Source organism: Oryctolagus cuniculus, chromosome 17, assembly GCF_051225735.1.
Source record: "Oryctolagus cuniculus isolate XC-2025 breed Fujian yellow rabbit chromosome 17, ASM5122573v1, whole genome shotgun sequence".
In the NCBI taxonomy this organism is placed as follows: Eukaryota; Metazoa; Chordata; class Mammalia; order Lagomorpha; family Leporidae; genus Oryctolagus; species Oryctolagus cuniculus.
Window position 1 is genome coordinate 19,332,262 of NC_142883.1, and position 20,582 is coordinate 19,352,843.

The window sequence follows — 20,582 nt, forward strand, 5'->3', positions numbered from 1 at the left end:
CAGGTTTTGACAGGCAGAGTGGACAGTGAGAGAGAGAGACAGAGAGAAAGGTCTTCCTTTGCCGTTGGTTCACCCTCCAATGGCCGCCGCGGCCGGCGCGCTGCGGCCAGCGCACCGCGCTGATCCGATGGCAGGAGCCAGGAGCCAGGTGCTTTTCCTGGTCTCCCATGGGGTGCAGGGCCCAAGCACCTGGGCCATCCTCCACTGCACTCCCTGGCCACAGCAGAGGGCTGGCCTGGAAGAGGGGCAACCGGGACAGAATCCGGCGCCCCGACCGGGACTAGAACCCGGGGTGCCAGCGCCGCTAGGCGGAGGATTAGCCTAGTGAGCCGCGGCACCGGCCAAGATCTTCTACCTTCTGGTTCACTCCCCAAATGACTACCACCAGCCAGGTCTGGGCCAGTTTAAAGGCAGGAGCCAGAAACTCCATCCCGGTTGCCTACATGGGTGGCAGGGGACTGAGTACTCGGACCGGACCATCAGCTGCTGCCTCCCATGGTGCATTAGCAGGAAGCTGGGTTGGAAATGGGTGCTGGTGGAGCCACATTGCAAGCAGTGGCTTAGCCCACTGCGCCACAGTGCCAGAGCCCTATGTTTGTCTTTAGGGCCCATGTTACTTGTCACCACTTCCTTACACCTTCCAGAGATAGTTTGCTCTCCAATGATCCCTCTCTCCTCGGACGCCCCAGTCCCGATTGTCCTCACTACTACTTGGCTTCTTAATGCTGTACCTTCCGCGTGACGTTCCTTCCGGAATGCCTGCATGGCCGGAGCAAGCCTTGCTTGATACTGGCGTGGACACAAAGCCAAGCACAAGGAAGAGCCGGCTCGCAAGCTGTTTCACGAATGTGAGTTTGTTCCTCCCTGGTGAAGAAACGAGATCTTCAAGAGCAGCACGATGTCTCACCCTTCTTTCAAAGTCTGTCTCCCTAATTCAGTCTCCCTAACTGCCCTAAGGAGGGCTGCTCAGGCAAAGTTTGCAACCAGCTCCATCCCATTGTGGGGGAAGCAACCCCCTAATGCAAGCTGAGGTCTTTCACTCCCAGCGAACCCTCCTAAATTCATGATCATCAATCTTGGACCGATGCCAGTGGGTGTTGCTGCCCCGTCCCTCCCTGTGGGTCCAGACCCCGAGTGACCTCAACAGGAGCCCCAAGGGAATTTGTGCATCACAAGGGGTGCGCCAGAGCAGGGAGGAGATAGATATCGTCCAGCCTTGAGAGGCAGTGTGGCGCAGTGGTGGGACACGGTCGCTGGAGCCAGGTCTGTGTTGGATCTGAGGGGACTGAGGCTTTAAGGGGTGGTGTGTTTTGCCCAGAGCCAGACCTGCACTCAGAGCCTGTCCCTGACACTCACTCAGGCTGCTCAGAGGCTCTGTGCACCTGACCAGGTCACACTGCTCCATATGATGTGCAAGGGAACAAAGACAGGCCTGACCAGCTGGAAGGTGACCAGGAGGTGCAATGGTTAGGAAGGGTGTCATGGACGTGGTGTGCTTAGAGGCTTGTCGGGTGAGGAGGGGGTGCAGGTCTTGTCGGCGGAGGGTACGTGAGGCTGCAAGCATGGGCTGCTCGCGGGTGGGGGAGAATCAGCCCACTCCACCTCAACATGCGCTAGGTGCTCCCCACACCCAGGGCAACCTGGGGGACCAGGAATTCCAACAATGCCCACAGCCAGCACACCTCAGCTCTGCCTGCTGGGGCCCAGGCTCCAATCCCATTACCATGAGGGGAAAAAAACCCCGAAGGCAAATTGTAGGTCAGGTTAGAGGCTATTTATAGAAAGTTATATTCTACCTACACGGGGTCTGCAAGCCTGGCGCCGATCAGAAACGGAACAAACAACAGGGTGAGCCAGGAGGGGCGGCGTTTGGTGGGGGGGCGTGTCCTGGGGGTGCAGCCACACACAGGGCTTGTGTTAATATCTGAGAGTTGGATGACAGAAGGAAATGGCTCCCTCTCTCTCTCTCTCTCTCACACACACACACACACACATACACACTCCCTCCACTGGGTGCTACCTTCTCTCTAAGAACATATCAGGCCACCTCTGCACAAAGAGGTAAAGCAAAAGAAACGCGACAGGACTTGGGCAGCTGGGGAGCCTGCACGCACCAGCTGTGTGTGAGCCAGGTTCAGTCACGGGCACACACCACCCCCTTCCCCCAGTTCCCTCACACAAGCCTGTGCCCCTGCTCTCCTTCCTGTCCTGATCGCTGCAGTTCTGGGGCCTGCATACTGATTCCTGCCTGTCACAGTCCCAAGCCGTTCTTGGAACGAGCTGTCTTCTCCCTTGTCTGTGGGGGGCAACTGAGACTAGACTAAGTTACTGGAATTAAGACTTATTCTATGCATCTGATCTCCCACAATATGGCGCTGAGAAAGACCAAACAACTTCTACGCAGCTGCCTCCAGTTCGACCAATAAACTGCAGGAGCTGATCCTGCTCCTGATTGGAGGAGAGCAGCGTGTTCGGCGTGTGGGCAGCAGAGTTGGGATTGGTGGAAGAGGACTATAAAGGAGGAGAGAGACAACATGCACCAGGAACATCCAGATAACATCTGAGCAGCCCCAGAGAGAGCCGGCCGGCGTGTGCCGCTCCTCCGCAGAAGTGGGGAAAGCGGCGGGGGGTGCCGCCCCTCTACGGAGGTGGAGGGGCCGGCAGCTAACCCGGGACAGCGTCGTTCCTCTGCGAGTGAGGGACCAGCAGCTAACCCGGGAAGGGCCGAGCAGACAAAAGAACAGCGCAGGGTCCAGTGTTGTTCCTCCACGAATGGGGGAGCAAGGACAGGCAAGGGCTCAGGTCCCTGGAGGCCTTCATCGGTCACTCAGGTTCCTTTGGTGGGTATGGGGGCAGGAGGCAGGCGGAGTGTTCCTCTTGATCCACTGGGCCATGTGCCTGGTAGGCCTGGCAGGGTCTGGCTTTCCACCCATTGGCCCAATGCGAGTATTAGCTCCCACTCTTCCCCTAGAAACGTTCTGGTGCTGGCGCTGAGGCAGAGCTGCCGCCTGTGATGCTGGCATCCTGTACGGGTGCCAGTTCCAGCCCTGGCTGCTCCACTGCCCATCCAGCTCCCAGCTAATGCACCTGGGAGAGCAGCGGAAGACAGCCCAAGTCCCTGGGCCCCTGACACCCATGTGGGAGACCCAGAAGAAGCTCTGGGCTCTTGGTTTTGGATTGGTCCAGCTCCGGCTATTGTAGCTATTTGAGGAGTGAACCAGCAGATGGAAGACCTCTCTCTGTCTCTCTGTCTCTGTCTCTCTGTCTCTCTGTCTCTCTCTCTCTGTAATTCTGCCTTTCAAATAAATAAATAATTTTTTTAAAAGTTCCAGTTTGGGCAATATATTAGTGCTCCCCAGCTATTAAGTGATATGACTAGGGCTGGCATGGTGGTACAACAGGTTAAGCTGCTGGCATCCCATGTGAGTGTTGGTTTGAGTCCCAGCTGCTCCTCTTCTGACCCAGCTTCCTGCTAATGTGCCTGGGAGGGCAGTGGAAGATGGCCTAGGTGCTTGGGCCCCTGCACCTACGTGGGACACTCCAATGGAGTTCCAGGCTCCTGGCTTCAGCCTGGCCCACCCCAGCCATTTCGGCCATTTGAGGGAGTGACCAGCAGATGGAACATCTCTCTGTGTGTCTGTCTCTCTCCCTCCGTAACTCTGCTTTTCAAATAAATAAATTAATTAATGAATAATTCTTTAGCCAAAAAAGGATAAGATATGGTTGCTGTGGAATGGCTGGGTGCAGCCGTCCATTTCCAAAGGCTGGGCTTCCACCTGGGAAGCTCCTGCGTGCAGTTAGTACCTGTTCCTCCACGTGGGAGGCTCTTGCGTGCCAGGAGCCAGGAGCTTTATCGAGGTCTCCCACGGGGGTGGCAGGGGCCCAAGCACTTGAGCCATCTTCCTTTGCTTTCTCAGGCTTATTAGCAGGGAGCTGGATCAGAAGTGGAGTAGCCAGGACTCGAATTGGTACTCATAGGCAAAGCTGGCATTGCTGATGGTAGCTTAATCTACTGTGCCACAACACTGGCCCCAAATCTCATCACTGCCATTGGGGCATCTCCCAGAGTCAGCATACAGCAGGTGCCTAATATGTGCTGTGGTTGCATATTTGTTGTTCAGTTCACTTGGGATTCCCTTTCATGAGAATAGATACGTAGAGTGGGCTGGGACGGCTGCTTGATGGTGGGGAGGGGGGATGTCTGGTTTCTGTGAGAAGAGGCTGCTGGCCCCGACCCCTCTGGATCAGGTCTCTGAGGATAAGACAGCTCCTGGGGTCGGTGCTGTGGCACAGCAGGTTAAAGCCCTGGCCTGAAGTGCTGGCATCTCGCATGGGTGCCAATTCTAGTCCTGGCTGCTCCTCTTCCAATCCAGCTCCCTGCTAATGGCCTGAGAAAGCAGTAGAAGATGGCCCAAGTCCTTGGGCCCCTGCATCCACATGGGAGACCCGGAAGAAGCTCCTGTCTCCTGGCTCCAGCCTGGCCCAGCCACAGTCATTGTAGCCATCTGGGGAGTGAACAAGTGGATGAAAGACCTTTCTCTCTCTCTCTCTGTCTCTCCTTCTCTCTTTCTGTAACTCTGCCTTTCAAATAAGTAAATAAATCTTAAAAAAATAAAATCGACGCCAGGCAGCCTGTGATCTCGCTTGGGCATCAGGTGGAAAAGTAGCGTTGCAAGAAGAGTCACCGAGGAGTAGTTGTCATTTGGCATCAGAGCGGTAGCAACTGAGGGGTGGGGGACTTCAAGGGAGCCGGTCGGCTGTGCAGTGTCCAAAACTCAGAACTCAGCTGAGCTTCGCGGGCTACCTGCAACATAGAGGGACAGCCAGGAGACACAGAGGGAGGAGAAGGGCCGGCGGCACACATCAGGTGAGACTCAGCATCTCGCAGGTCTCTGAATCCAAGTTCATTGCATAAGGAAAACAGGAGGCAGGAGGGGAGCACACGGAGCGGGGTTGGCATCAGATACTGTCAATCATGGCAGGAGTGACAGAGGCAGCCAATGAGAATAGGAGAGGGGCTGAGTCCCCATAATGACAGCCATGGCTCCTTTTGGAAGACCGGAAGAGAAAGCCAAAGGGAGGAGCCCAGTCTGCAAAGGTCCCCTGAGAAGGTGCTGAGGGCTGCGCTGCCAGTAGGTAGGTGTAAGGGAGGCAGTGGGAGAAGGTGGGGAGGAGAGGAGGGTGGCTCTTCCTGCAGCCGGCTGCCCACGAGAGCAGTGCGTGCCAGGCACTGCCAAGGCTCTGGCACACGACGGCAAATGTGGAGCCTCAGGAAGCTTATAGCTTAGGGCTGTCAGGGAGATGGACACTAGGTGGACAACAAACATGGAGTACATGCCTGGCAACAGGAAGCTCCATAAAGAAAAATAAGAGGGTGGGCGTGTGGCACGGGGTCAAGTCACTGCTTAGGATTCCACACCCCGCGTGAGACTGTGTGCTTCTAGTCCTGGCTTCTCTGCTTCTGCTCCAGCTATCTGCTGATGTGCCCCCTGGGAGGCAGTAGGCGACCGCAGGACTTGGGCCCTGCCACCCATATGGGAGACCAGATGGAGTTCCTGGCCTCTGGCTTTGGTCTGGCCCAGCCCTGGCTGTTGTAGACATTTCAGGAGTGAAGCAGCAGGTGGGAGATCTGTGTCAGTCTGTCTCTCACTTTCTCTGCCTTTCAAATAAAGATGAAATCAATACAAAATTTTGCATGAAAGAAAGAAGAATAAAGTTGGTGAACAAAGAGAAAGCTTGAAGGTGGCCAGGCCGGGCCTGTCTGAACCAAGGCCTAAATGCAGCAAAGCCTGGGGTGCAGGTGCCAGGAGGGGAGAGCAAGTTCACAGTCCTGCGGCGGTGGTGAGCAGACACCGCTGTGGGCCTTGGGGACGTTAGGCCTCTCCTTGCCAAGGCGTTCACTCCTGCACAGTAGTGGCCACCGTCGTGGGGAAAGGGGGGCATGCATTTGTGTGAGACAGAAAGAGGAGCCAGCGGTGTGGAGCAGCGGGTTAAGCGCCACCTGCAATGCCGTTTCAAGTCCTGGCTGCTCCACTTCTCATCCAGCTCCCTGCTGACGCACCTGGAAAATCAGTGCAAGATGGCCCAAGCACTTGGGCCTCTGCCACCTATGCGGGAGGCCTGGATGGAGTTCCTGGCTCCTGGCTTTGGCCTGGCCCAGCTCTGGCCCATGCAGCCATTTAGGGAGTGAACCTGCAGATGGAAGATCTCTCTGTCTCTCAGTCTGTATATCTATCGCTGTAACTCTGCCTTTCAAATAAATCAATCAATCATAACAAAACCCAAAAAGACACAAAGAACCTCTCTTTGTGTGCTCTCCTGGCTCTGTATGTTAAAGATGTCATGGCCTTCGAGGAGCATAATGTCCATGTTATTGATTATTAATTCCTAAAGCCTTTGATAAGCTTGCTTTAGTAAGGCTGACAGCATTGGGCAGGTGTCTTACAGTGGGAAAACGAAGCCCTTGAATTCCTTCAGGACACACATAGGCTGTGAAATTCACGGGCGATTGCAGAAAAGCCTGCAGCTTTCCCTTCCTGGATGCCTACAGATTCCAGGCTGGTATGGAAGCGAAGACTCGGCTTGCCGGGAAGTGCACGTATGGGGGTGTTGGTTGTTCCATCTTGCTCTGGCTCCAGCCCAGACAGGTAGCCATTCGCGGTCAGGCGAAGGAGGTCTGACAGGCAGCAGGTGCTAGCAGTGTGTTCCTTCTAGAAAGACCCGTTCCCGTTTCTCTGCAGTAAAGGAGGACAGAAACTTTGCGGCAGTGAGCAAGCTCAGGGAGCGTCCACCACACGCCTCCTCCCTGAAGACCCGCTTGTACTGTGCTCGGATGTGCTTGTGCTCACGCGTACACGCACACACATGCACCACCTGTACCCTGAATATGCAATGCCCAATTTCCCCAGGGATTCTGGAAGCCTCTGCTCCTCCCACTCCTTGTAGACTTCCAAGAGTGGTGCTGCCACCCCTGGGGCTCTGAGCGATGCTGAGGTCTAGAAGTTCCACAAGGTCAGAATGGTGGCCAGCTCTGGGCAAGACAGGGCTCCATGTCTCCGGGGGACCCGGGATGTGTCGCAGCTCTGCCTCAGCAGGCAGGGTGACCTCTGCAGCCTCTGTCCCCGCCCCGTGGCCCCTCAGCACTGCCTGCAGCTCTGCTCCACGCCTCGGGGCTGCGTGGAGGCAGGGGGCCAGCTCAGGGCCCCTTCCCGCAACCCCTCACCTCCACCCTGCACTCCATCACCAGATGGATCTTTCTGCTTTTTAAAAAACTAGGTTCACGTTTTTTAAACTCCAGGAAACTCACTATTTTAGTCCCAGATATTTCTGTTTTTATATAAAACCAGAAGAATGCTATAAAGTTCTCTGTGTTTCTCTCCTTCCCTGGTGCCTCTCTCTGCTCCCCAGGAGGAGCAACCCGTGTATTTCTGCTTTTTGACTGTGTATTATTTATTACCAGTGTACAACTGCGGTTCACGTGCATTTTATATACACATTCTGAAGCTCACTTTAAAATTCAATAGTGTTTATTTTATCTATTTTCATCTACTTGGAAGGCAGAGCAACAGAGCGACAGAGAGAGTGACAGAGAGATAAATCTTCCATCCGCTGCTTTACTGCCCCCCCCCCCCATGCCTGCCACAGCCAGGACTGGGCCAGTCTGAAGCCATGAGCCGGGAAGCCCATCCAGGTGTCCCACACGGGTGGCAGGGGACCAAGTACCCGGGCCATCATCCGCTGCCTCCCAGGACGCATTAGCAGGGAACCAGATCAGAACCAGAGGAGCCAGGACTTCAAAGGGCATTCAGCCATGTGACGCGGTGACCCACGTGGCAGTTTAATCACCGCGCCAAACGCCCAGCCCTGTGCTTGCTTTAATTTCCCAGCAGTCAGGAGGATTCCCACCTGTGAGCCTTCGCGCCTGCCGCTGCATCTGGCCACCTCCCGCTCACCTGGCCACCTCGCCAGCCTCACTCACCTGCTGCCCCCTCCAGAGAGGCCGGCAGACCCCTGGCTGCACCTGCTGGCCCTGGCCGCCTCGCCTCTGCGCCCTGAAGCTGCCGAGGGCAGGGCCTCGCACCTCTGCAGCCTCAGTGCTTTTGCATAGACTCCGTAAGTGTTTGTTGAAATCTTGGACGTTTGGGCCATGAGTTGTGATTTGCACAGCAGGACTGAGCAGCCCTGCTTCCCGGAAGTCAGCAGCAGCCGAGCCGCAGGGCCGTTCTCAGGAGCAGGGCTCTCATTCAAGGCGCTGGGGGAAGAACAGGGCCCCTCCCCAGGAGCCTGTTTACCCGGGACCGTGTCAAGCGCCCAAATTACAGATATGGCTCTCGCTTGGCCAGCAAGTCCATGTTGCGGTGCCGGGCTATTTCTATGTCTGAGAAAACAGCTCAGCGCTGGCTAAAGAAATAAATGATATCATTTTTCACTCAAGCAACCAGATTCCCGGGGACAAAAGGCTCCCTGGGGAGCGGCGCGGGACAGCGTGGCTCCTCCGGGGCTATTTGCATCCGCCAGCCTCTCTAATCTCTCGCCTTCCTTCCTCTGTCTGCTTCCTTCCCTTCCAGAAGCCGGCCCGGGCCTGGTACTGCAGGGAGGGTCGGAGCCTGGTCCATGTGCTGGGGATGGTGGGCGTGGGGGTGGGGCCTGGCCCTGTGGCATTTTCTTTTTTTTTTTTTTTTCCCTTGGCTTTTTCTTAGAAACCAGCCTCAATTTGAGATAATGCCTCCCCTCATTGACGGGGGACTGCTGTTGGCAGGGACTCGCTTTCCCTGGTCGAGTTGGCCAGGATGAGTGCAATTGAAAAGGGAACAGTTTCTAAAAATGCTGCGGGGCAATTTGCAGGAGTGGGAGCAAGGGACACCTTCCGGGTCACCTGTGCCGTGACGGCCTGGATGCCCCCTCCTCTTAAAGGAGGCCTGGAGGTGAACGCAGACTCCCCGGCTTCTCACGACCCCGTCGGGGGGGGCTCCCTAAGTCAGCAGACCCTGGGCTACAAGGTTCCTGAGGAATCCCCCGGCCCATCTCCTGCCCAGGCAGCCCCACCTTCGCCCCAGCTGCCCCACTGTCCGTGCCCTCCCCCCTCCCCATGATGACGGTGCCATTCCCTCCCCATGGCGCACCCTTCCTGCACCTGCTCCAGGCTCAAACGTCGTATCCTCGCAGCCTTCCCTGCCAGGATCCTGCCGTCCTCTCTCCCCACCCTGGCCACAGTCGGTCCTTTTCTGTCGCGTCTGCTTCTGCTGCCCCACCGCAGGCTCTGTGAGGCAGGACTGGCACCCCGGAGCCTGACTCGGAGCAGGTGCCTGGTGAGTGCGGGCAGAAAGAGTGAGCAGCCAGGCTGTTAGGGGGGCACCTGCGCACTGGCTCTGCTGCTGCTGCTGCCACGACCCCAAGTGTGTGGTTTCAATGCTGCAGCACCAACACCTAGGAGCCCTGCTGGTGAGGGACAAGGGCTCTCCCTCAAGTCTGACGCCTGGGAAACGTTTTGAGCCTTCTTAGTGCTTATTTGTTGCTTTTGATTAAAAAATTAATTTATTTCAAAGACAGAGTTACAGAAAGGCAGAGACAGAGAAAGGTCTCCCATCTGCTGGTTCACTCCCCAAATGGCTGCAATGGCTGGAGCTGCGCCCATCTGAAGCCAGGAGCCAGGAACTTCTGGGTCTACCACACAGGTGCAGGGGCCCAAGGACTTGGCCATCTTCCACTGCTTTCCCAGGCCATAGCAGAGAGCTGGATTGGAAGAGGAGCAGCCAGGACTTGAGCCTGCACTCACATGGATGCCAGTGTTGCAGGCAGCAGCTTTACCTGCTATATCATGAGGCCAGCCCCTGTTTGCGACTGTTTTGGATGAGGAGAGAGAGAGAGAGAGAGAGAGAGAGAGAGAGAGAGAACACGTGTCAGCTTGGTCTTGGGTGACTCAGAGTGTGCAGGGGAACCCCAGAGGCCCCACAGCAGCTGTGGGAGTGAGTGGGCGAGGACCACAGCGGGGGTGGATGTGGGGGGCCGGCGGCTCCTCTGTCTTGGGCCTGTCAGCGTCTGACAGCCACAACCCTTGGGCAGGAGGCTTGGGGCGGCTTCATTTTCATTTTCCAGATCTCAGGCAAGTCCGTTTCCTGACCAATCCAGACCCCCATGGAGAGGGGGGCTCTGAGATGTGTTGTTCTCAGATGAGCCAAGTTCGTAGGACACAGGCTAGCGGGGGAGCTGCCTGCGCACCTCCCTGGCCTCTCCTCCTCTGGCCCTAGATTATTTGGCTTCTGCAGTGCCCCTGCCCGCGCCCTCGCCGTGGCTCCCTTTGCTCCCCATCTGTAGCTGGTCAGCTCCATGGAGACTTCGTGGGCTTGCCCCAAACTCTCACCCCAGGAAGTCTCCCCTCTCCGGGGCTTCCCCTCTCCTCTGCAGCTCCCGGGGCCTGCTGGGTGTTCCTTGTGGCCAGGACTGTGCCTGTACTGGTTAGTACCCAGGAGCTGGTGCTCAGGAGCGAGGTTCTCTCCTGCTCCCCCTCCCCTGTCTGGGGTGCTTCAAAATCAGCTGGCAAGCTTGGGAGATCAGATTCCCAGGCCTCACCTCCTTAGGATTCTGAATCAGGAGCTCTGGAGCCAGGCCCAGGCGCCTGCATTTTTAAGCAAACGCCATGTGTGATTCCGATGCCAGCTGCTCACCGCCACATCAGGTCCACTCTAGTGGGCTGAATCTCTGTTTTTGTTTTCCCCAGAATTTGTCTGACTCTTACAGAGGGAAGTTCTGCTTATTCTCTTTTGTTAAAAATAAATTTATTTGGCGGTATGGGGGGAAATTTTCTATCTGCAGTTCATTCCTCAAATGCTCACATCAGCCGCGGTTGGGCCAGGCTGAAGTCAGGAGCCAGGAAATCGATCGAGCCACTCGAGGACTTGAGGTCACCTGCTGCTCCCCAGTAGCAGGTGCACACTGGAGGGAAGCTGGAGTCAGGAGCCAGGACTTGAGCCCAGGCACTCAGCTGCGATATGGGCAGCCCAAGCTGTGTTTTCGCAGTTATGCCAAAAACCCGCCCCAAGTTCCACCCCTTTAACAGAAAAATAAATGACTTTCACATGAATGACACAAGTCCCTCTGAGTCGCGCTCTGCTCTGGTGGGAGGCCCAGCTGGGACAACGGGACTCAGAGGCTCTCCCAGTCCCGGGCAGGTTAAAGTGGACAAGTGTAGAGTCCGGGTGTGAGGCCAAGGGCCTGGCTGGACAGCAGCCTGGCGCCGCCTAGGCCCCAAGGAGATCTTGTCTTCCTAGAGCCCTGAGAAGTGTGAGGAGGCCCCGCCTGGCAAGCGCCAAGCCAGGGATGGGTGGGCTCGGCCACGGAGGGGCTCGGCGGGAGGACCTCCCACGTAGGGTTTCGAGGAGCTGCAGTGGTAAGAGGCTTGATCCCCAGTGCATCAGTGAGAGGCCATGTCCCTGAGGCACTGTGGGCGTGACTGGGGAGGTGGGGAGGTGGCCGGAGTGGGCAGCCAGGTTCAAGGCTGCCTTGGGGCGTGACGATGGCTCAGGAGCTGGAACTAGGACAGGAGCCATGGCATGCTGGCTCCCACAAAGCTGGGCTGTGCCAGCTTCCACATCTGTCTGGTCCTCTGAGGAATGTGGCTTAGGTCTGTGGCTCAGGACCCCAGGGGAGGGGGAGGGCACCCTTCAGCTTCTCCAGGTCTCCTTGTCCAGGTGGCAGGAATTCGGCAAAGCTGGGCTTCTCCTGGGAGGCGGGGGACTGCTGGATACTGACTCAGCAATTGTGCCAGGCATATCTGCGCCTGTACTGGCCAGAGCCCCAGATCCGTGTGTTTTATTTATTTAATAGTTAGTGTTATTGTTTTATTTAAACATCCAGAACAAATAAACCCACCCACAATCCTGCACCTCCCCACCAATACAAGCCCTGCTTCTATTTAGCTATAATTCCTTCCAGCCTGTGTGCGTGTGTGTGTGCGTGCGTGTGTGTGTGTGTCTGTGTGCATGTGTGTGTGCGTCTGTGTGCATCTGTGCATGTGTGTGCATGTGTGTGTGTGTGTGTGTGTGTGGTGGATCTATAGCTCTGTCTTCTGTATGATGACACAGGCATTTCCATGGTCTTCATAACCATTGTCCCGACAGCTGTGTAGTCCATTGAGAGGACGGGCCAGGCTTTCTTTAGGGCTCCCTGTTTTCTGACCTACCTGCCAGCACCCTTTAGCATGCTAAGTTTTGCCTGGGGCTGCGCTCCCAAACCCTGATCCCAGTCTTTTTCTTTCTTTTTGAAAAATTTATTTATTTATTTATTTGAAAATCAGAGTTACAGAGTGGCAGAGGCAGAGACAGAGAGAGAGAGAGAGGTCTTTCATCCGCTGGTTCACTCCCCAAATGGCTGCAATGGCTGGAGCTGAGCTGATCCGAAGCCAGCAGCCAGGAACTTCTTCTGGGTCTCCTATGTGGGTGCAGGGCCCTACTTCTACTTGGGCCATCTTCTTCTGCTTTCCCAGACCTTAGCAGGGAGCTGGATCGGAAGTGGAGCAGCCAGGACTCAAACTGGCGCCCGTATGGGATGTCGGCACCACAGGCGGAGGCTTAGCCCACTGTGCCACAGCACCAGATCCCCAGCCTGTTCTAACCCCAAATCTTGGCCCTCTCGGTCCTTGCTCCCTGAACTCTCCCTGCATTTTCCTCCCTGCACCTGGCTTTCTTTTTTAAAAGATTTATTTACTTTATTTATTACTTGAAAGAGAGAGCCGTGCAGAGGGAGAGAAAGAGATCTTTCAGCAGTTGATCCACTCCCCAAATGCCCGCAATAGCTGGAACTGGGCCAGGCTGAAGCCAGGAGCCGGGATCTGGGTCTCCCACATGGATAGCAGGAAGCCAGTGTCTGTGCCATCTTCTGCTGCCTTGCCCGCATGTTAGCAGGACGCTGGATCAGAAGCAGAGTAGCCGAGACTCCAACATGGCATGCAGATGTTCCGAGTGGCAGCTCAGCCTGCCGTGCCGCAACGCCTGCCCCGCACCAGACTTTTTCTTTACTTCCCAAGCTCGCATCACACTCCCTCTCCCAGTCTGACACTTGCTCATGCCTTCTTGAAGACTGGAGAACCTTGAGTTACCATTCATTTTTGAGGTGCCTAATACCCTACACAACGAACACATGCCTAGAGATAGTCATCAAGCTCGCCTGTTATTGGGTTAAACATTGTTAGGAAACTCACAAGAAAAATCCAAATGCATAAGGCAATGCAGGTGGGAGACCTGGCCAAGGCCCGGCCTGTGGGGAGCAACTCGGACTAGACTAAGTTACTGGAATTAAGACTTATTCTATGCATCTGCTCTCCCACAAATGGCGCTGAGAAGGGAGTAAACAGCTTCTATGCAGCTGCCTCTCGCCAACTTGAGTGATGACCTGCAGGAGCTGATCCTGCTCCTGATTGGAGGAGAGCAGCGTACTCGGCGTGTGGGTAGCAGAGTTGGGATTGGTGGAAGAGGACTATAAAGGAGGAGAGAGACAACATGCACCAGGAACACCTGAGGAACATCTGAGCAGCCCCCGAGAGAGCCGGCCGGCGGTGTGCCGCTCCCCCGCGGAAGTGGGGAAAGTGGCAGGGGGAACCGCCCTTCCACGGAGGTGGAAGGGTCGGTAGCCAACCCGGGAAGAACCAGCAGCAAACCCGGGGAGGGCCGAGCAGACAAAAGAACAGCGCAGGGTCCTGTGTCGTTCCTCCACGAAGAAGGAGAGCGACATAATGGTGCCGTGACTCGGATAGGAAACCTAGGCAGGGTTTAGTGTCGTTCCTCCACGAAGAGGGGGAGCGACACCGGCCCAGTGACAAATGTTCTCTTTTGGTCTTGTTGGAGTCTCTTGCTGGGAGGATGCCACTGCGTTTCGCAGCAGGGTAGCTGGTCTGCGGAGATCAGACCTGGGCCAATGTCTCCCACCTCCCCACACCTCCCCACACCTTCACACATAGTTGAAAATAGCGCAAGACCCAGCTGGACAGGTTACGCAGAATATGTCTACCACACCGGTCCCCTGGCCTGTCTTCTCGGGCTGAGCAAGACACCAGTTCTGGAGCTGATGTCCCGTCGCTTGGTCCTCCCAGACCCTCCCAACCCCAGCTCCTGGGATCCTGCCCTGGGTCAGCCCCCTGGGCTGATGGAAGAGGGCAGATAGACATCGGATGGCTTCTCACGTGCTCATTCTTGCAAATGTGGGAGCGGGGAGTTTCTGGCCTCTCAGCCCTGCTCCCCTCTCGACTCCCTCTCTGCCCCAAGAGGGAGCCTTTCACCACCCTAAATCATTAGACTGATGCACTGAGAATCCACTCTAAGCTGAGGCTGACATCCCAAGGGTCCTGCACGCAGGACAGGCGCTGCGGGGTGGGTGGCTGTGTCTGCCTCGGGCGCTGAGGTCACAGGAGCAATGTGGCTTTGCCGGCTCCTGACCAAAGGGGTGAAGCTGATTTGCTTTTCTCTAAGATCTATTTATTTATTTGAAAGACAACACTCAGGGCTGGGCCAGGGGCCTAGAACTTCATCCAGGTCTTCCACATGGGTGAGCCATTGTCTGCTGCCTTCCGGGATACATTTGCAGAGAACTGGATCAGAAGCAGAGCAGCCAGGACCGAACCAATGCTCTGGTATTGGATGCTGATGTCATAACACTGGTCCATTGAAGCTGATTTTCTTTCTTTCTTTCTTTCTTTCTTTCTTTCTTTCTTTCTTTCTTTCTTTCTTTCTTTCTTTCTTTCTTTCCTTCTTTCCTTCTTTCCTTCTTTCCTTCTTTCCTTCCTTCCTTCCTTCCTTCCTTCCTTCCTTCCTTCCTTCTTTCCTTCTTTCCTTCTTTCCTTCTTTCCTTCTTTCTTTTTTGACAGGCAGAGTTAGACAGTGAGAAAGAGAGAGAGATAGAGCAAAGTCTTCCTTCCGTTGGTTCACCCCAAAAATGGCCACTACGGCTGGTGCACTGCGCTGATCCGAAGCCAGGAGCCAGGTGCTTCCTCCTGGTCTCCCATGCGGGTGCAGGGCCCAAGCACTTGGGCCATCCTCCACTGCCCTCCTGGGCCACAGCAGAGAGCTGGACTGGAAGAGGAGCGACTGGGACAGAATCCGGCGCACTAGAACCCAAGGTGCCGGCGCCGCAGGCAGAGGAGTAGCCTAGTGAGCCATGGCGCCAGCCTGAAGCTGATTTTCTAAGAGAGCTAGATAAAGAAGGAGGAAAGAGAAGCCGGGGAAACAGAGATTGTAGGGCATCTTGGGTTCTGTTTTCTGGAAGGCACCCCGGTAGGGGTGACTCTCCTGCATCCTGCAGGAGCTGGACCGCATCCAGTTGTGGACCCTGGGGAGCGTGATGTCTATAACTCTCTCTCTGTCTCTCTCTCTCACTATCTAACTCTGCCTGTCCAAACCTCTTTGCTCGGAATTGCTTGTCCATGGGATGATCTGCTTTCCCAGGAGGGATACTTTCTGTGGCTCCTGACATGCACAGCCGGGTGGCTTCCAGAAGACTGGCACCACTTTACAAGCCCATGACCCAGACTGGCCAGAGGACTCTGTTTCTGGCACATCCTAACATGCAATAAATAAATATTTAATTGCAGCCAGAACAGAAAATCCCCTAGGCTGTGGGCTGCAGCACTGTTGCTGGAGCGAGAACAGCCAGGTCTTTAACCCCTGGGAGACACTTCAAGTCCATTTGCTCAGGATTTAGAGGTCATTAGTAGATGTTGCTGAGCTGAATCGATAGGGGGATAGGAGAGGCTCTCTGCAGTGTTAGAGCAGGGGCAGCCAGGGCGATGTTCTTGGGAGTCCCTGTGGCCACCACTTCCTGTGTCATCCTCCCGGCAGGACTGAATTGAGGGCCCTGCCTGTGGAAGGTGTCTCTGGCCACTCGTCCTGCCCTTGATCACTCTGTGATCACTCTGGCTGGGGCCGGGTGTGGGGGTGGTGATGCCAGAACCCTCCACTGACAGCCCCATCCAGGCTGCACAGAACTGCAGAGAGGGAACTCGCTCAAGGAAACATGGGGCTGGAGGCAAAAGCGGCTCACTAGGCTAATCCTCTGCCTGCGGCACCGGCACCCCAGGTTCTAGTCCCGGTTGGGGAGCTGGTTCTGTCCCGGTTGCTCCTCTTCCACTCCAGCTCTCTGCTGTGGCCAGGGAGGGCAGTGGTGGATGGCCCAAGTGCTTGGGTCCATGCACCCGCATGGGAGACCATGAGGAAGTACCCGGCTCCTGGCTTCGGATCGGTGCAGAGCCAGCTGTAACAGCCATTGGGGGAGTGAACCAATGGAAGGAAGACCTTTCTCACTGTCTATAACTCTCTCTCTGTCTCTCTCTCTCTCTCTAACTCTGCCTATCCAAAAAAAAAAAAAAAAAAAAAAAGGCAATAGTTCCCCCCCTAGCCAAGCCTCTGAAACTTTGGGAAGTTTTATGGCACGTGAATTATATCTTAGTAAGAAAATAAATAAATAAAATATACAACCCACGACATCTGACATAATCTGGAACTCATTCTCAGAAAACGATTTTGAGGGGCCAGCATCCCATATCGGGGCACTTATTCAAGTCTTGGCTACTCTGCTTCCTATCTGACCCAGCTCCTGGGAGAGCAGTGGAGGACGGCCCAAGTACTTGGGCCCTTGTCACCCACGTGAGAGACCAGGATGGAGTTCCAGGCTCCTGGCTTCAACTTGGCCCAGACCTGTTGTGGCCATCTAGGAAGTGAACAAGCAGATGGAAGACCTTTTTCTCTGTCTCTTCCTCTCACTGTCTGTAACTCTGCGTCCCAAATAAATAAGTAAAATATTAAAAAATAAAATGGTTTGAACTTGATGTATAACGTAGAAGCATTGGATATGATAATAGTCTGCCATGTATCAATATTCTATCAAACTAAGTGGAAAAAACGAACTACAAGATCTACAGCCATGTGTCTTAAAAGTCTTTAAACTGTTTGTGGATCAGTCAGGTCTTATCCAGTTTGAGCAGCGAAAAAAACTGCTTGAGGACATATGGGGCTGACTCTGCTGGAGGCGACAATCTTGCTGTCCCACTGGGCAGCCACCGCAGGCCGGGCCCGGGGCAGCAGGCAACCCCCGAGAGGGATGAGAGGACCTCTGTGCTCACCCCAGAAGGGGCTCCGTCAGCGCCTCCGCTTCCCCTCGCTCCGCTCTGAGTGGCTGTTGTGGGTGCACACGGGAGCGGCAGGCTTGATCCTGAGCTCGGGGGAGCACTGACAAGCGAGTTTTGGGTTCTACGAGAGGAGAAATTTTTGTTCAAAATTTGCTGAGCAGCTTAAGACACCCCTTGGGACATCTGCATCCCACCTCAGAGTGCCTGGGTTCGAGTCCCGCCTCCACTTCCAGTCCAGCTGCCCAGTGCACACCCTGGGAGGCAGCAGGTGAGAGCTCACGTCCTTGAGTCCCTGCCGCCCAGGTGGGAGACCTGGATGGAGTTCTGAGCTCCCGGCCCTGGCCTGACCCAGTCCTGATTGTTACTAGCATTTGAGGAGTAAACCAACAGATGGAAGGTGTCTCTCTCTCTCTCATTCTCTCTCCCTGTGTTGTTCTGCCTTTCAAGTTAGTGATAATAAATCAATAAACATGAAAAAAGCACTTACTGGCTTTTAGAAAACTGCTGAGCAAGCAGAAGGCATGCAGAGCCCCTCCCTCACACTGCAGCCTTTGACCCTGGAGCTTCCCTTCTAGAAACAGCTCCAGCAAGGCAGCAGAGAGAGCGAGCGGGAGCGCGGTGGATTCAAGGACGCCCCCTGCAGCGTTAGCGCAGTATGAAGAGCAAGCGGAGGAGTACATTTTAGTCCATTTGCATGACAGAATATTACACAATTAGAAATCATGTTTCAGAAGAACTTCTAATGAGATGCAATATATTAAAAGCACAGGATGGGGCAGGTGTTTGGCGTAGCGGTTAAGACGCTTGGGTCCCATCCCAGGGCCTGAGTTTTGCCTCCCGGCTCTGGCTCCTGACTCCAGCTTCCTGTTAATGCAGACCTTGGGACGTGGTGGTGGTGATGAAGGCCTGGGCCACTGGAGGCATTTGGGGAATGAATCAGCTAGTGGAAACTCTGTCTGTCTGTCTGTGTCTCTCTGTTTCTTTCTCTCTCTGCCTCTCAAATAAATAAATGGAAATATGGGAGAAAAAGCAACGGACAGGTACACCAGCACAGTGCTCATCAACTTGTACTGCACACGTGAATTCTCTGGAGACTTGGCTAAGCTGCAGACGCAGAGTCAGCAGCTTTGGGACAGAGAATTTCGAAGCAGCTCTCGGGTGATGTTTGTGCCCTTGGTTGGGAGGAAAGGCGAGCCCATATCCAGACGTTTGTCATTTACCTCCAGGGTAAGTTCCAGGAAACCTTGCCACTGTGAGGACACCGTGGAGTGAACTTGCACAAGCCTAGATGCTGTGATCCGTCACCCACTCCTCGTCCTCGTGGCCTCTTGGTGCAGTCAAGACGTGGTGAGCGCCAGAGGCACGAGGCTGCTGGCGGCGTAGCAGGGCGCACTGGTTTTCTATAGCAGTCTGCTTTCATAAGTAGAAGGCACGCACTCTAAGATAACAGGAAAAGTACAGTTCCCTGAATGTGCGAGCCGGCAGCCTAGGTGTTTATCACGACGCTCAAGTGCCACGCCCTGCACGGGATGGTAAGTGCTGTAAATGACAGCAGTAGGGTGCTTCTAGCAGCGTCCCCACAGCCATGTGAGTAACAACGTAAGATGGCTACAGTGTCTCTAGGCAACGGGGGTTTTGCAGGAAATCCACCAAAAGTGATCTCTAGATTGTGATATTGTTTTCTTCTTTCTATTTTCCTCTTTTTAAGTTTTCTGTAATGGCTGTTATTTAATAAAGATAGTAAAGGAATAAGCATAATAAAGATAGTAAAAAAGAAAAAAGACTCCTGTCTCCTTCAGTGCAATTACATTTTTTTCAAAAGATTTTATTTATTTGTTTGAAAGGCAGAGAGAGAAAGAGAGAGAGACGGAGGGAGAGAGGGTGTGACCTGTTGGGTCACTTCTCAAACAACTGCAACAGCCAGGGCTGGACCAGGCCAAAGCCAGGAAACAGAAACTCCATCTGGGTCTCCCGCATGGGTACAGGGGTCCAAGCCTTTGGGCCATCCTCTGCTGCTTTCCCAGGCGCATTAGCAGGGAGCTGGATGGGCAGTGGAGCAGCTGGGACTCGAACCTGTGCTCTGAGATGGGATGCTGGTGTCCCAAGCAGCAGCCCAACTCACCGCACCACAGCGCCAGCCCTGCATATTTTTTTCCCCACTTGTATCTGTCAAATCTTTTAGCTCTTTAAAGTCAATGAGAAAAGAGTTCCTGAAAAAGAAACAGTGCTACAAATGATCAAGACCTGCCATCCTCGGTATAGTTAAGACCCCACTCTTGGGCCCAGCGGCAGATCCGGGCTGGAGACTAATGGAGAAATGAATCCTGCCGGAAGCACCCAACACCTCGTGGGAAGAGCCGACAGCACGCGCTGTGTTTGCGATAGGGGTGACCGTACACTGGGCAAGTCAGCAACCATGAACTAGACAGGACTGCTGGTCCTGGGAAATTCACCTGGCCTCTGCGGCTCAGCGCTGAAGCCTCCCCTCCTCCGGCGCAGGCTCAGCCAGAGTGGGCCTGCAGTGCGGTGCAGGGCTTGCTGACACGCCTAAGAAACGCTGAAATTCAATTGGCCTGGTTGGAAGGAGGCAGGCTGGAGAGCTCAGAAGGCTTGGTCAGAGAGGCTCCTGAAAGCCTCAGGGGCCCCAGATGGCCGTGGGATGCAGTGTCCCCCTCTGCCCCATAGCCCTGGGGACTGACAGCCTCCCCCATCTAAGGACTGTGAATGCACTGGGCCCGCCGGATCCGCCTGGGTTACAATAGCTGCTACTTCTCAAGATCTCCAATTTATCACATCTGCCGAGTCCCTTTTGCCAGGAAACAGGAGGTCTCCTGTTCCCAGGTTGCAGGAGCATAGGGTGAGGGCACCCCGGGTGTGGGGTGCACTATGCTGCCTGTCACACCTCAGGATCTCTGAACACTCCCACTTGGCCTGACCAAGCGCCTCTTCATCCTCCAAGGATGCGCCCACCCGCTCCCTCCTACCTTCCTGCAGGTCTGGGGCCACCGACTCCCCAGCTTGCCCTGATGTGAGCAGAAGAGCAGAGATGCTGGGGACAGAGCGCTGGGGTCCAGCACCCGCTACGGTGTGGGGCCCTGCATTTGCCCCTCGGCCTCTCTGTGTGTGAGCTCATGAGGAGCGCCAGCCCTGTGGGGCTGTGGTGAGCCCTGGGCGAATGCTCACAGACGTTGAGAATGGTGTGTGGCACCTAGTAGGGCCACCATTGTCATTAGTGAGCTCACAGGCCTGCCCTCCCTGGGAACAGCTCTCTTTCACAATTGCCTTCTAGAGGTGCCTTGTTTTTTTGACATTGAACGGTTCAAAGGCATCCAGTACTCTGAGCACCTTCCTAGAAACTCCACCATCCAGCACGTCTCCCAGCGTCCTGCACCGGAATCTGTTGGGGGAGCTTTGTTAACAACACGCACGACCCTCCTGCACACTAATGTCCAGAACTACAGAACAGGAGCTA